The sequence below is a fragment of the Danio aesculapii genome, chromosome 11, assembly GCF_903798145.1.
Source record: "Danio aesculapii chromosome 11, fDanAes4.1, whole genome shotgun sequence".
In the NCBI taxonomy this organism is placed as follows: Eukaryota; Metazoa; Chordata; class Actinopteri; order Cypriniformes; family Danionidae; genus Danio; species Danio aesculapii.
Window position 1 is genome coordinate 13,637,187 of NC_079445.1, and position 14,377 is coordinate 13,651,563.

The following is a 14,377-nucleotide window of genomic DNA, read 5'->3' on the forward strand; positions in this document are numbered from 1 at the left end:
ACATGAAGAGCTTTATTAGTGAAAAGCTGCCGAGCGCAACGAAATGGGCTATAAGCTATATTTGCTCTTATGTGCTGAAATACTTAACACTTTCCTTAAGACCACAGCATAATATGCAACATCTAAATGTCATATAGCCAATAAGGAAAAATTAACATGTTTCAGGTCTCTCCAGTGCATTTGGACTGAATATTTAACTGTGTCTTACTGGATGTCTCCAGTAACTCTAACAAACATAGAGGCACAAGCAGACTGTAGGATTCATTCATTAATTCTTTCTTTTATTTATTTATTGTCAACCAAATATATATAAATTGATATGTGTGTGTGTCTTAGTTTGTGTCGTAAATTTTCAACCATTTATAAAAAAGAGACAACATACTGATATGGTGTAATAAAATGTCAGTTTAATAAATAATACCAAGTTTTAACACATCTGCTACATTCCAGTGGAGCCTCCGTTGCGCTCTACCACAGCTGGCAAAACTTTCTGAAGGTGGTCGATGTATCTGTTGCAGACAGTTATTGTCAAACGATGCCGCCAGAATGTTTCGATGGCTTTAAGAAGCTCGTCTTTATTTTTTGGCTTGACCTCACGTCGGACGAATTCCTTTAGAGCATGCCAAACCAGCTCGATGGGATTGAGATCTGGTGATCTGCAAATAAAAATGAACAATTTAGACAAATTTGTCACTTATTCACTTCATTACTTAGTTGACTTAGTAGGCTGTAGGGGAGCGCGGGGCACAAAGTAACGCGGGGTTATATGTAATAGATTGTTTTGTTTTGTTTTTTTTGATAGACAAAAAATATTTTATGGCTAATATTGCAAATAAAGGCAATGTAAAATAATGGATAATAATGCAAAAAAAATCCAAATGTGTTAATACAATAAATAAATAAACATGCTGTGCTATGTAGAATAAAAAAAAACTTAATTGAGCTATAGGTAATCTGCCTTTTTAAGCATGTGTTACAACTAACCCCCTGTCTGTTACAACTTGCCCCGCAGGTGGGGTAAATGGAAAATATTTTTACACCTGGCACTTTTGGCAATACTGCACAGAAACCATAGGTCCGGCGATCATACAGCCATTGCTCATGCGTAGGAGAGGATTGTTTTGTTGGTAAAAAAAACAAAAACAATGGTTTGTCTAACCCCATTACTCTGTTCATTATTTGACCAAAACCAAAAAGTGTTACTTTGTGCCCCGCTCTCCCCTGATAACCTAACAAGAAGTACACAACATACTCAGCTGGGGTTTTCACCCAGTTGATCCCCTCCGCAGCAATACAATGTCATGCTGCTGTATGTTTTGGGTCGTTGTCTGAAAAAAGAAACACATTAGAAAGTTTAAGATTCGGAAACAAATGTAAACCATAAAATATCACACACACACACACACACACACACACACACACATACACGCACACACACACACAGTACAGTAGGCCTATACTGTATCTACCTTGGAAGAAGCGATGTGGTCCTTTAAAGTGGTGTTTTACGTATGGAGACAGATTTGATTTTATTATGCTGTCTTCGTAAAAACATCTGTCCATAATTCCTGAAAATAAAAATAAAAATGTTATACATAAAGAAACTGCAAAGAAAGGATTCAGTCATATTGAAGAGATTTTAACTAACCTTCAAACACAACTAGCGGTCCAGGTCCCTGACGGGATATGGCTCCCCAGACATGAAGCTTTACTGGATGCTTTGCTTTCGGTTTCACAACATGGCGACCCTTTTTCCGATAGCACATCAGTGCAAAACGCTCCAAAGCCACAGTCGTTTCATCTGAAAATATCACGTTGTCAAAGGTCTCCTGGTCAGACATCCACTGCTGAACTTGACTAAGACGGAGAACCTTGTTGTGGTCACGGATCATGGGGTCTGTCCTATTAAGAAATATGTAGGACATGTAAGCACATATAAAGCAAATAGCCTAAATAAAGAGATGCATGGATGAATGTTAAATAAATAAATATTTATCATTATGGCATTGTTTATAACGGCTTACCTGGCTTTTCCATAGGTCCATAGGAGTTGTTTTAATGATTTTCTGATAGTGCAGACTGATGCTTTTAACTGTATTCTGGACAGAAGCTCGCTCTGAATCTTTTTAGCAGATCGCTCATCGTCCTCGTGCAGTATTTCGTCAATCATTTTAAGTGCAGTACTATAAAACAAACACATACAATAATTTTATTAACAACATTTTTACATCGTTGTTGAAATACTCGATTTGACAAGATGATAATACACAATACCTGTTCATTTTCCTTGCCGTTGTTTTTCTAGGAAGGCCTACAGGTCTTTGACGTCTATAGTGTCGTCTTATAGTGGTGTTGGAGACATGCACACCCAACTGAAACAGGAAAGCCCTGATGTCAGCTTTCGCTTTGCTCTCTCTAAACGCGCGCTCTTCCCGTGACGCGCGCTGCGGTGTGTCCCTTAAACAATATCGAGAGGTTAGTAACTGAAGTTACTGTACTCATTTTAATTTCACTGACTCGATTAATTAAATTCGATAAGGAAAAGAACGTCAAAATCATACACAAGATATCTTAAACTGTTACAGTTCACTGTTGTGCTTACCAATAGTGCAATACAATATGAAAAATTCGGAATCAATAAAGGGACTAAGCCAACATACCATTATAACAAAGCTAGTTGTCATAAATAAACTACAAAGAAGCCGCCCAAGTTGAAGAAGGCATGGAGGCAGTGGTATTTATTTCTATGTGGAAAACATTATTTTCTGTTATATTTTAATTTAAATTTTTTTTTTTATTAGAAAACATATTTGTGTATAGCTGTAACATTTGTCCTATTGCTACTTAGCAACAAAAATCTAAAGCTAAAGGATTAGGGATGATAAATGTAGGCTACTAAATACAGTAAAGGCTATTGTCTCTTCCAAATGATGGGCAAAGATTCACACCTTTGCAGTCCCCCCACCCACATTTCACAACCTGTATGATCCCATAAAGGCCGCAAGTGCCACAGACCCTGTAGAACATTTCTTAGCTGATCTTCTGCGTGGTCTATTAAGTCATTATGAACAGCTCATCTTTTTACGGAAAGAGGACCAGGAACTCAAAAAGGGTAATTATTACACCATTCTGTCTTTCCGTTATCTCCTTCATGATTATTTGTACTGTGTTTTCCTACGTTTCATGTTTTAACATAATTTTAACTTACTTCATTTATAGAGGGCTTTGTTTGAGAACAGAGAGACAACACCTAAGACAACACCTAAGAAAACAGCAAAGAGGACGAAGAAGCGCATGGTCTCCAAAAAAGCGGTAATTTAATTTATTTCCTTATTTTCTGTATAATAAAAAAAGTTTTTTTTTTTCGGAAATTTGTGTTCACACGAAACGTGGCAAAATTTAATAGTACACTATGTTGACTCTCAACAGGCCGATGCGCTGTTAAGTGTGATCAACCCACACACTACACCCCCGGCTGTGGCAAAGGATCCGAGGCGTCAGCCGAAGAGGCAGCCCTGCGTTATTAAGGCACTGAGAGAGCAGCTAGCGGCTGGTGTGCTAGAGATGGAGGCTATGCGAAAGGAGCTGAATGCCTGCAAAGCAGCCCTTGCAGACTTAAACAACAGTCACAAGGAACTGATTCAAACTCATGCAACCACTGTGCTTTAGCTGAAAGAAGCGCAAACAGCAGCAACGGAAGCTCAGTGGACACAAGACCCCATGCGTACACCCGTTAACCTGAATGAGGATATGGAACAGTCCGAAGTCACCTCTGCTGGCCCGACTCCAAATTCAAGTTGCCATCCCGATTTACTGTTCTCCCCTCCCACTCAAGAGCACATTGACATGCTTATGTTTCAGAGTCATGGACGGCCAGATCGGTACGGTTGCTTGCTGTTTTGTGCAGTTGTGCCAGACCAGCGCTACGCGGAGTGGGCATCCACAACGAACTGGGATGGTTCGAGAGGCAAAGTTGCTTTGCCCGTGAACCTAAAACAGTTCGTTAGAGACAGCGTGATTAAGAGATTCCCTAACCTGACCAGCGCTGACAGCAAACGCATAAAGGACAGAGTGAACGAATTTCGAGTTAGCGCCCACCGACGTCTTCAGTATTAGAGACAATTTAAAAAAAAACATTCAGTTATTTTTGTATTTGTATTTGCTTTTCTTCTCAGAATAAATATATCCTCTTAACCAACTGTATGACTGTTTTTTTCCCAATTATACACAAAAGAAATAGTTTTTAAAGTGTTTTTTCATGCTTTATTTCTAACACATTTATGAATTATAAGTTTTAGCCTAAGGTTACCAGACAAAACAACAATAACAACATTATTATACATCATAGTAGCATGTAGACTATAAAAAGGCAACATATCGACTCATGCGATACATGAGGCCCGTAGCCAGCCTGGTGAAAGGGATGGTTCTTTTTTTCTCAAGTGGACCTTTTTGCAGTTATACGCCTCAGTTTCTATTTAACCATGAGATTTAAATACTACATTTTAGTGACTTTTTTGCTGGATTAGCCAGTCAGATGTCATTATAACCACACTTTTTGATGTACTAAAATATTTCCTAAAAGTGCAGTTAAAAAAATTCAAACGAGAAATTTTTAAAATACAAATTTATTAAATCATGTCATTAGAAAAATAGCAATCTGTTTTAAAGTGTTAAAGTAAAAAAAAAAAAATCATTTATTAGACAAAAAACACACTGGCCTAACCTTTGACAGCTTTTTCTTCTTTTTTTCGCGGTTATGCGTGCATTAGCCTATATTTTACACGCATATGTAAGGTGACTGAAATTCAAATTAAAATACAAAACATACTGATCCATTAAGTAAAAAAACAAAACAACAATTTTACTTTAAAGAAGAACATTGACGTTAACATTATTTTATTATACTTTAAGTGATCTGCTTGAGGTAGGTCACGTTTATCAATGGTAAATTTTAACCTAAGTTTACATTAATAACATACAGTGCATTGTTCTTTACCATACAAAATAAAAAATAATAAAAGAAACATTATACACCATAGTAGCCTGTAGCCTATAAAAAGGCCGCAAATCTTTTTAAATGCATTAAAAGGCAAGCGCATATCTAAGCCTTACCTTGAGTTTGTTCACACTCTGCATGTATTAACTTACATGCTGTATTTTAATATAGCTAATTTTGATGAATTAGCTCTAACCTTTGACAGTTTTTTCTTCTTTCCGCGGTTATGCGCACATTATATTTCAAATGCATATGCAAGGTGACTGAAATTGAAATTAAAATACAAAACATACTGGGCCATTAAGTAAAAAAACAAAACAACAGTTATACTTTAAAGAGAACTTTAAAGAGAACATTGATGTTTTGAAACAAAAAAATTAACTGAAAACTATTAAAAATAAACCTGCGAGATATGTCCTGCGGCAAAATTATTTTATGAAGCAGCATTCAACTTAAGCTCTTTAGACCATGCGCCTGACCGTTTCTTAGTGTTTCACCACATGTCCTTAAATACATAAGGCCTATTTTTATTATTTTTCATTATTCGTTTATTATTATGTACAATAATTGTGACATAAAATGAAATAGTAAAATATAATCAACAACAAAAATGTAAATAAAAACATAAATTAAAACATAAATGAAAAGGTCTTGTGTTAGTCCTACCAAAATAGCAAACACTGAACATCTCTTTACATTTAGGCTAAAAGACAGCTTTATTTTTTTATTTAGGCATACTTAGAATATTTGTACTGAATGTTTGTGCTTTCATTTCAGTTGTCTTTAACTTCTTCAATTCTATTTTTCAAAAAGAATCCTCTTTGCACTTAAAAAGTTTAGAATAACAATAAAGCGTGTTAACAAATTTTAAATGATTAATAAAGGAATTATAATGTTTTGACTTATTGTTTAATCTCATTTACAAGCACAGTAGCATATTTAAGGCTGCTGTGTGGGCTATTTCTGTCCGTTCGCATCCCGTCCCTTTGCGCCCCCTGGCGGCTCATTCACAAACTGGGGTCATACACTAAAAACAAAGCAGCTCCTATTTCAAACGGCGGCGGTATATGACGCGGCGGTAATAGTCACTTTGACCTCTCACCTACTGTACACTCACATTAATGACATAGGCGGACTCGTCCGGGCTCCTGGAGGCCTCTTCGACCTCCTGGATGGTCAGGTTCTGGAAGACCCCACAGCGATGGCCCGTGATTCAGGTCAGGTAGCCGGTCAGGTAGCCATAGAAGCGCCACTGCTGCCTGGTGTCTGGGCTGGACTTGAGGTCGTCTGACGGAGGGGGGTTAGGGGTTAGACTTTTCCAACAAACCTTGTTACACCACCAACGGTTTAAACTTAGCGATAGCAACTGGTGCCACAACGCAAAAAGATAATCTCTGCTCCGGGGCACCAGCGGCTCTCGGTCAAACGAGCCACGTCACGTGGCTCGTTTGACCGAGAGCCGCTGGTGCCCCGGAGCAGAAGAGGGAAGAACGGAGAGAAGGTCAGCATTTCCACGCTGGTGGAAACGCTGACCGACGGGTCCAAACACTCACCTAGAAGGGCAGGTATTTTTCTCCCAGCCGTCCAGTGACAGTGTAGCAGGGTGGCTTTGGAAATGAGTCTGCCTTCTTTGGCCTGCTTGATCCTTACCTCGTGTACCACGACGCGGCGGCGTATGCCGGGAATGAGAGCTCGAAGCTCCCTGCGAACCAGCACCAGGGTGGTACTAGAGAGGCGGCAGGAGGCCGGCGGGGTTTCGGAGAGATAATCCAGGAACTGCGGCACGTTCTTCAGGTAGTGCTGCCTCGTGGGCTTGCCCATGCCCGTTTGGCCTAGCAGGGCAGACCAGGCTCGGATGCGTGCCGGTTGGTTGAGGAAGGACAAGGTTTCTGGGTCCGCGTGGCCTTTCGCCATGAAACCTAGGAAGGCCTTCACCCTCGTCAGTTTGGAGTTGTTCTGCAGACGGGCGGTGGGCTCCCTCCCCAATTGGAAACCCTCAAACTCTTCCAAAAGCAAGTCTGCAGAATGGGGGCGAAAGTCAAAAGTCAGACGACATACATCCACCACCAGCCCAACAGAGAAGTGCCATAACCATACTCAACTCAAGGCGTGGGTCTGGTCCGGGTACGGGTACTTTGTTGGATCGTAGGCTTCCACAGGCCCGGAGGCCGCTTGGAGATCTCGAGCCTCCCCTCGCCCGGGGGCGGGGTCGGGGGATGGTGCCGGCGGGACAGGACACGACCTTGCCCGCCTGCTCTTCCTCCCCTCTTCCCCCCTCCTCAACTCTTAATAGCGGCGGGTGAATTCGAGCTGGGTGGACCTCACCTTGTCCACCTGCTTGCGGAGCTCTGAGAGCTGGGTCTGTATGCGCTCCGTTGCGAGCCTGCAGCGGGGGTCGGCGCAGGGATGCTCGGCTTCCGGGCGGTCTGGTTCCCATTCCTCTTCGGAGGACGACGGCAGCCGAGACGCCACGGGTACTGTCGGTTGAGTGGACTGCAACCACCGCAACTCTCGAAGCACTTTCCGACGCTTCGCTCGGGCCATGGCCTCCTTCCTGGCCGAGACGGAGAGCTCAGCGTGCTTCTTCAGGTGTCTGTCTAGGCGGGCCGGCGTCCTCCGGCAGCCGGGCACACCGTCTGGCACGTGTCCACGCGGCCAGCGCCAGCAAAAGCTTCTTCTCGTCCGCGTTTGACACCTAGCGGCCACCCTCTGGCTCCACCAGCCACCCCCACACACCTCCGGGGGAGAGGGGTAGGTGGGGCAGGGGAGACCGCCGAGGGCCGGCAAGGATAAACGCCCACGATGCACCACGCGCTGGACATCATGGCGCCAAAGTCACCTACGAAAAGCTCAAACAGGTAGCATATTGCCCTGGCAACAGGATGTAGTGGAGTACGTAAAAGGATGCCTAGTGTGTTGCCAATTCCAACCAGCAAACCCAAACTACTAAGCACCGCTGCAAAGGAATGACCTTCCCATGGTCAGACCTCTAAATCGATTGGGTAGGACCTCTGCCACGTTCAGCGTAGGGCAACAAATACTTCCTAACAGTAGTCTGCGAATTCACAAAATGGGTCGAATGTCTCCCAGCTCCCAACGATACAGCAGAAACTACAGCATATCTGTTAATGAACCACATCTTTTCAAGATTCGGCCTGCCTTTTGGAGTCAACTCTGACCGAGGAACCCACTTTACAGCCAAAGTCATGCAGGAAGTGTGGAAACTTCTGGGAATCCAAGTCAAGCTTCATATAAGCCACCACCCAATCTCCTCTGGTCAAGTGGAACGAACCAGAACGAACCAGTGGTCAGCATGTTGAAAAAAATATGTGTCTGCCAATCAAAAGGACTGGGACATCAAGCACCCTCTTGTACTGATGGCAATAAGGGCCACCCCTCATCGCTCTACTGGGATACCCCCGTTTGAGATGATGACAGGATGACAGATGACACTCCCGTTACACCTGCTGTACCAACCAGGTGACATGAATCTCGTCACCGCCTATACCACTCACCAGTACCTTGAAGAGCTGCATCAGCACCTAAGGTCAACTTTCGCCTTTGCACAGCAACAACTCCAAAGGAATGCGGAAGGACGCAGGGCCTACTACGACAAAAAGGCCTCATACCAGGAATTCAATGTCGGAGACAAGGTGTGGTACTACAGCTTCGCCCTACCACGACAGAACACTCCTCACCGTCTGTCCAAGAAGTTCCTGTTTCACTAGACTGGACCTCATGAGATCATTGACAAACTCTCATCTGTGGCCTACCGAATCAAAATTAGGTCAGGGTGCAGTGACCCTGTCCTTCGATGGGTTCATCGAAACAAGATCAAGAGGCACTGGGGGCCCAGCCAACCAGAAATGGGGGAGGACCAAAGCCACTGACACTGACCAACTGTCCTACCCTCTACACTACACTAACATAACCCCAGACAATCTAGGGAACATATAGTTAACTGTGCTAAACACAACATTAATGCTCTCTCCTCCACAGTCCTGCTAGAAAACCCCTAGTAGAGAGGAGTCACTCCAGATTTGTGACACGGCGTCACTGATTTAGTTTTTTTTTTACCTACCTGAGTTACCTTTATGTCTCTCGTTTCTTCATTTTCTTCTCTTTTTCCTTGTTTAATTTGCCCGTCTAGTCCCATCCTGAGGGACTCACATAGAATCATGCAAGCTAAGCATAGGGCCTAAATTTAGGATTGACTCCAATCACCAAATTGTTGTAATTGTTCTTGAAATTTTTCGTTTGCCACTCAGGGCGACATGATTTCCAAATCTAATTTGTTTCCTTTGATTCTATTGCCAGGAAGATGATTGGCCTCGCCGTTCTGATCTTCTGCGTAATGGGGGTCACACCCCAGCCAGAAGTCACGTCGCCGGGACCAGCATCGGGGATAGTATTCCGCGAACAACCGGGGTTACTGATAACAAACTGTAAAACGCACACCCAAAAGGTGTACGTCCGACTTAATCCCCGCGAAGATGTCAGAGCTCACTACACTCCCACAGCCTCCCAAACCACCTGGGCCGGTAGTCGTTGGACCCAGGAAATTCTTGCTTACGCCCAAGCAGATGTTACACACATGCTGCACCAATTGCAGAAAATGACGGTAACCCAAGCTGAACTTTGTGGGTACCATAAACGATTTTTGGGCGCCTTGCTGGGGGCTGCCGCAGCTGTAGGAACTCTATTCAACATTGGCATGAGTACCGCTAATGCCGTAAATTTGGCCACAGTTAGGCAGCATGCGGGTGAAATTCAGGCCGAAATAGCTGAAATCCGCCAACAGCTCGCAGTCCAGAGCCTTACAAACTTTTGGAAAATCACTAAACGGAACTATTACAGTCCTTAACATGCATAGCACTCGCTTAAACCAAACAATCAAATCCATTAACAAGCTATTCTCGGTTATTCAAAGTGATTTAGCTCAAACGCAGCTGTTAACCACTCTCATGGCTGACATGCTACGAGAAGTGAGCTCCTCAGTCGATAATCTGGCTATGGATAGAATTCCACATTATCTGATACCCCTAAGTCTAGTTCAAAACGTCCTGACTTCGGCCACTACGGGTCCCACTAGCCCGATCCAAGCTCACCTTGCTTTCTCTCTGGGCAGTGCTATTCCCTTATACGTGGATCCAGAAGCAGGCGACCTAGCCTTTTTACTTAGTCTGCCGATAATTGACACCCCCAACATTTATCGTCTCAAAGATGTCGTAAACGTTGGAAAGCTATGTCACCTATGTCAAAATTCATACCCCTGACGTCATTGCGTACCACGATAATAACGAGCAGATGTATTTGGCCCCTAACCTAAAAATGTGCACTCTTACCAAAGAGATACATTATCTGTGTTCTAGTAAGCCCTTCGTTCGCGATAACACTGACGGCATCTGCGGCCTGGAATCGGTTAGACCTGATACCAGCTGTCCCGCCGAAGCTACGCCACGGGCCTAAGTTGAGGCAACCCAAGTTGAACTTGTCGGTAACCGATGGTTAGTTAGTACCCCCGTGCGTACCACTACACTTACGTACGATCAGTACGACACCGCCACTCGTATTAACCTTCCCGATCAAACTTTGTGGATCACTGTCCCTAAGGGCTCGATCTTTCATATTGACGATTTGGCCTTGTACCATCTTCCCGAGGATGAGTATCAAACCGAACTGGAAATCTTACCATTTTTCAAGCAACATTCCTTTACCCTTGATCCTGAATTGGAACAAAGGATCAAGGAGGAAGGAACACAATTAATCGATTTGACCCCAGTCGACGACGCATTGGGGGCCATTGCACGCCTTCCTCCCCCTGGCTCTCCAATCATTCGGTCTTCGTCGGCTGCCGATACGGCTCTGTGCGTTTATACTATTGTTGGCTACGTTGTAACTTTGATGGTTCCCCTCAACTGTCAAGTGTTTCTAACCCGATTATGCCAATTTGTCTAATACCTTCACCAGAATTCAGTCTGGGAAATGTTGTTTGTGCCTTGTGTGTGCCTGTTCTTTGCTTTGACTGCCTCTTCTTCCAGTGTCTGCCGATGGTTGCTTCAGCGACATCACCATCCAAATGGGGGACTGTAGGAACTCAGTCATATTCTAAGCGGAGTTAAAACCAGTAGTCATGAAAGCCTCATTGCGCCCCCTCCATCTCCTTCTTAATTAAGTATCGCCCCGAGCTTAATTCCAATACAAACTCTCCTTCCAACTTTATAAAACAAAGGACGGGTTGTAACCATAGGTTAATAAGTACATGGCCCATCGGGAAAGTCCAGACATTTGACTGTCACATGACTATGTTAATTAACTTGCACCCAAAAGAAGAAAGAGACATGTTTGTCTCTTCGGGCGCATGATATTCCTCCTTCCCTCATGCTGTAAAAAAGGAGATAACACTCGTATTGTTTCGGTACAAAAAGCCAGCACGATTTTTGGACATTTCACGTTTAAAAGTGTGTTTGCTCTAATGTTTTGTTGCTAATAGTTGTGTATGTTTTACGAGAGTAGACTCGCGAAGTAGCTGTGCCATTTGACAGTCACAGAGTGGGCTGGTCTAAACTCTGGCCACTATAAAACTTTTACGAGGTAAAGGTTTAAGGGCTTTCATTTGACTTCACGAGGGGTTTCTACACACAAACTGAGTTGCACGCTTCCCGTCTTTACAACACGCCTGCCGGACATCGCTCTTGGAAGAACTACCTGTGTAAAGCCTGCGTCTGTCCGCCGTTACATCACTAAGTCAACGAGAACCCATTCACAGGAGCTCACGCTGCTTCTGTGTACGTTCGCGACTCGCATGAACTCAGTCTGACCCTGTGCTGCTCGTATAACTGCTTTCCCGTGAACACTCGGACACAGCCCCATCCAGCAGTAGGGTCAGTCATTCAACTTCTCTGAACACTTACTTCCTAAGTCTCGTAATTCTGCCGGAACAGTCGCTGGAGGAATTCCCATTAAACAAACTTCCCGCGTGCTGACGTCAAACTCTCCGTCACCGGGACAGGGAGTCCCACACTCCAGAAGACGAAGGAAAACCCTTTCCAACAAAGAACATCCCCGCCACGTCAACGCGCTGCAACCAATCCGCTTCGCCAGAGTTTCCCTCAACCAGCTGATGAGTGTGACTGATCATCAAAACGCAAGTAACACAAACAACGTTCACTCCTTGCTGAAGCTGGTGTTAAATTTAAGCAGTAAACCTTAGTCAGATTCTCTGCTTGGTGGTTTTCTCAGGTTGCAATGCTAAGAACTTAGCAAGTGCGAGACGTTTAGGACTCTTTGTTGTTCATTCTCATTCACCCATTCTAGAACTGTGTGCGTGTGTGTGTATCTGTATGTTTGTCTTTTAGAATAGTGTACTGTGTGTTTAGCTTAATAAAGTTGTGTTTCATTTTAAGATCCTTGTCGGAGTTCTATGTGTTTCTAAGTTACTGCCTCAGCTATATGGTCTTGCTACCTTGCTTGTATAAATACTGAAATCCTGTTTTATATTATTATTGTTGGCCACGTAATAATATAACATAGATTTACTAAAGCTAAAATCACGCTGCTTACTTCTATTAGGGTGGACCAATAGATGACGTAAGTGTACGTGTTAACCTGTTTCTGACTGTGAGTCAGTCACTTGAATCTTCTGATTCGAATCCCCGAGAATTAATTTGAATTAATTTGAATTTATGAGCTAATTCTTAGAGTACCGGACATATTAGATGGTCCAGGCACTACAGCAACCAACCTGGACCAGGTGGTGGTGCATTACCACCACCTACTATACTGGAGTGTGAGCCTGAGTTAGCTACCTCCTAAAGAAAGGAAAAAAAAATAACTATTAACCTATAAACCTAAACCTTCATTCTTTTAAATTCTGTTAATTCATCCTGTTTTCCTTAGATAGTTCACTAAACTTTCATTGTTATATCCCCATATACAATTTTTATGCTGATTTCAGTAGAGTTTTGTTTTATAATTTCTTTCTTTAATATTTCTCTTTCTTTTGTGAATTTCTTGCAGTGACATAATACGTGTTCAACTGACTCCTCCTGACAATTATCACACAATCCAGTTGGATGTTTACCTATTAAATGTAATGTTTTATTTAAACTTGTGTGTCCCATTCTCAACCGTGTTATTATGCCTTCTATTTTGTTATTTCCTTTACATATCCTACAATTTCCTACTTTCATCTGTATTCTATAGTAATGTCTACCCATTATATCCCTATCCTAATTATATTGCCATTGTTATAATATGTCCTTCTTTTTTTTTTTTTTTTAATTATTATTTAAAGATTGTGACAATGACAGAACAGTGGTATAGGTGTCTCATGTCAAGATATACAATAATATAGCCATCTATTTTACAATCGTCCATCGGCTAGTAATTCGGGTCTTTTGTGAAGAGTAAGATTAACAAAAAATAAATAAATTCAAATAAAAGTTATATAAAATAGTCTTTCAAGATACATTCTCCAAAAACTCCCATAGATGATTCCAGATATGTCAGAAATTATCGGATTTCTGACGCAGCTCATAAGTCAGTTTTTCCAAGGGTAAGAAAATGGCAATCTGATTTATCCACATATTGACTGAAGGAATGGTAGGAGAGGACCACAAAAAAGAATACATTTTCTTGCAAGATATGTGCAAAAGTGTAACACAGATTCTAGTCCGTGACTGTGTTGTAGAGCAGTTTTACAATTCAGAAGATAAACAGCTGGAGAAAGGGCAAAAGGTTTATCTATAATCTTCTGAACTAATTTGTGAATTTCTTTCCAGTATGTCTTTATCATGTCACAGTCCCAGAATACATGCATCACAGTACCAACATTGGATTTGCACTTAAAACAACACTGAGAAACATTAGGAAATATCTTATTTAGACGAACTGGCATTAAATAAGTTCTATAAAAGAATTTAAAGTTTTGCTCATGGTTTGATATTGTGTCCCCTTTAAAAAATATGCCTGAACAGACCGAAAGCCATTCTTCAATTTGTTCCACAGTCTTTCTCCCATATAGCTTTCAGGGGGGTAAGGGAAGAACACCCTACATTAGATAACATTGAGTAAAAAAAAGATATCTTCCCTTTGAGAGAAAATGAAGAATACAATTGTTTTTCCATGTCAGAAAGATCAAAACGTATTCCGCCCTCCTTAAGAGACGATTCTAGAAAGTGTCGTAGTTGCAAAAATTTATAAAAGTCGTTATTTGGTAAATGAAATTCCTGTTTTAATAACTGAAATGATTTCAGATTCCTTTTGTCAAATATCTGATCTAATTCTAAAATCCCCTTAAGTCTCCATGATCGAAAATCTATGTTTTGAATAGCAGGGGGTAGATCAGGGTTACACGAAATTTTATAGAAAGAGTAT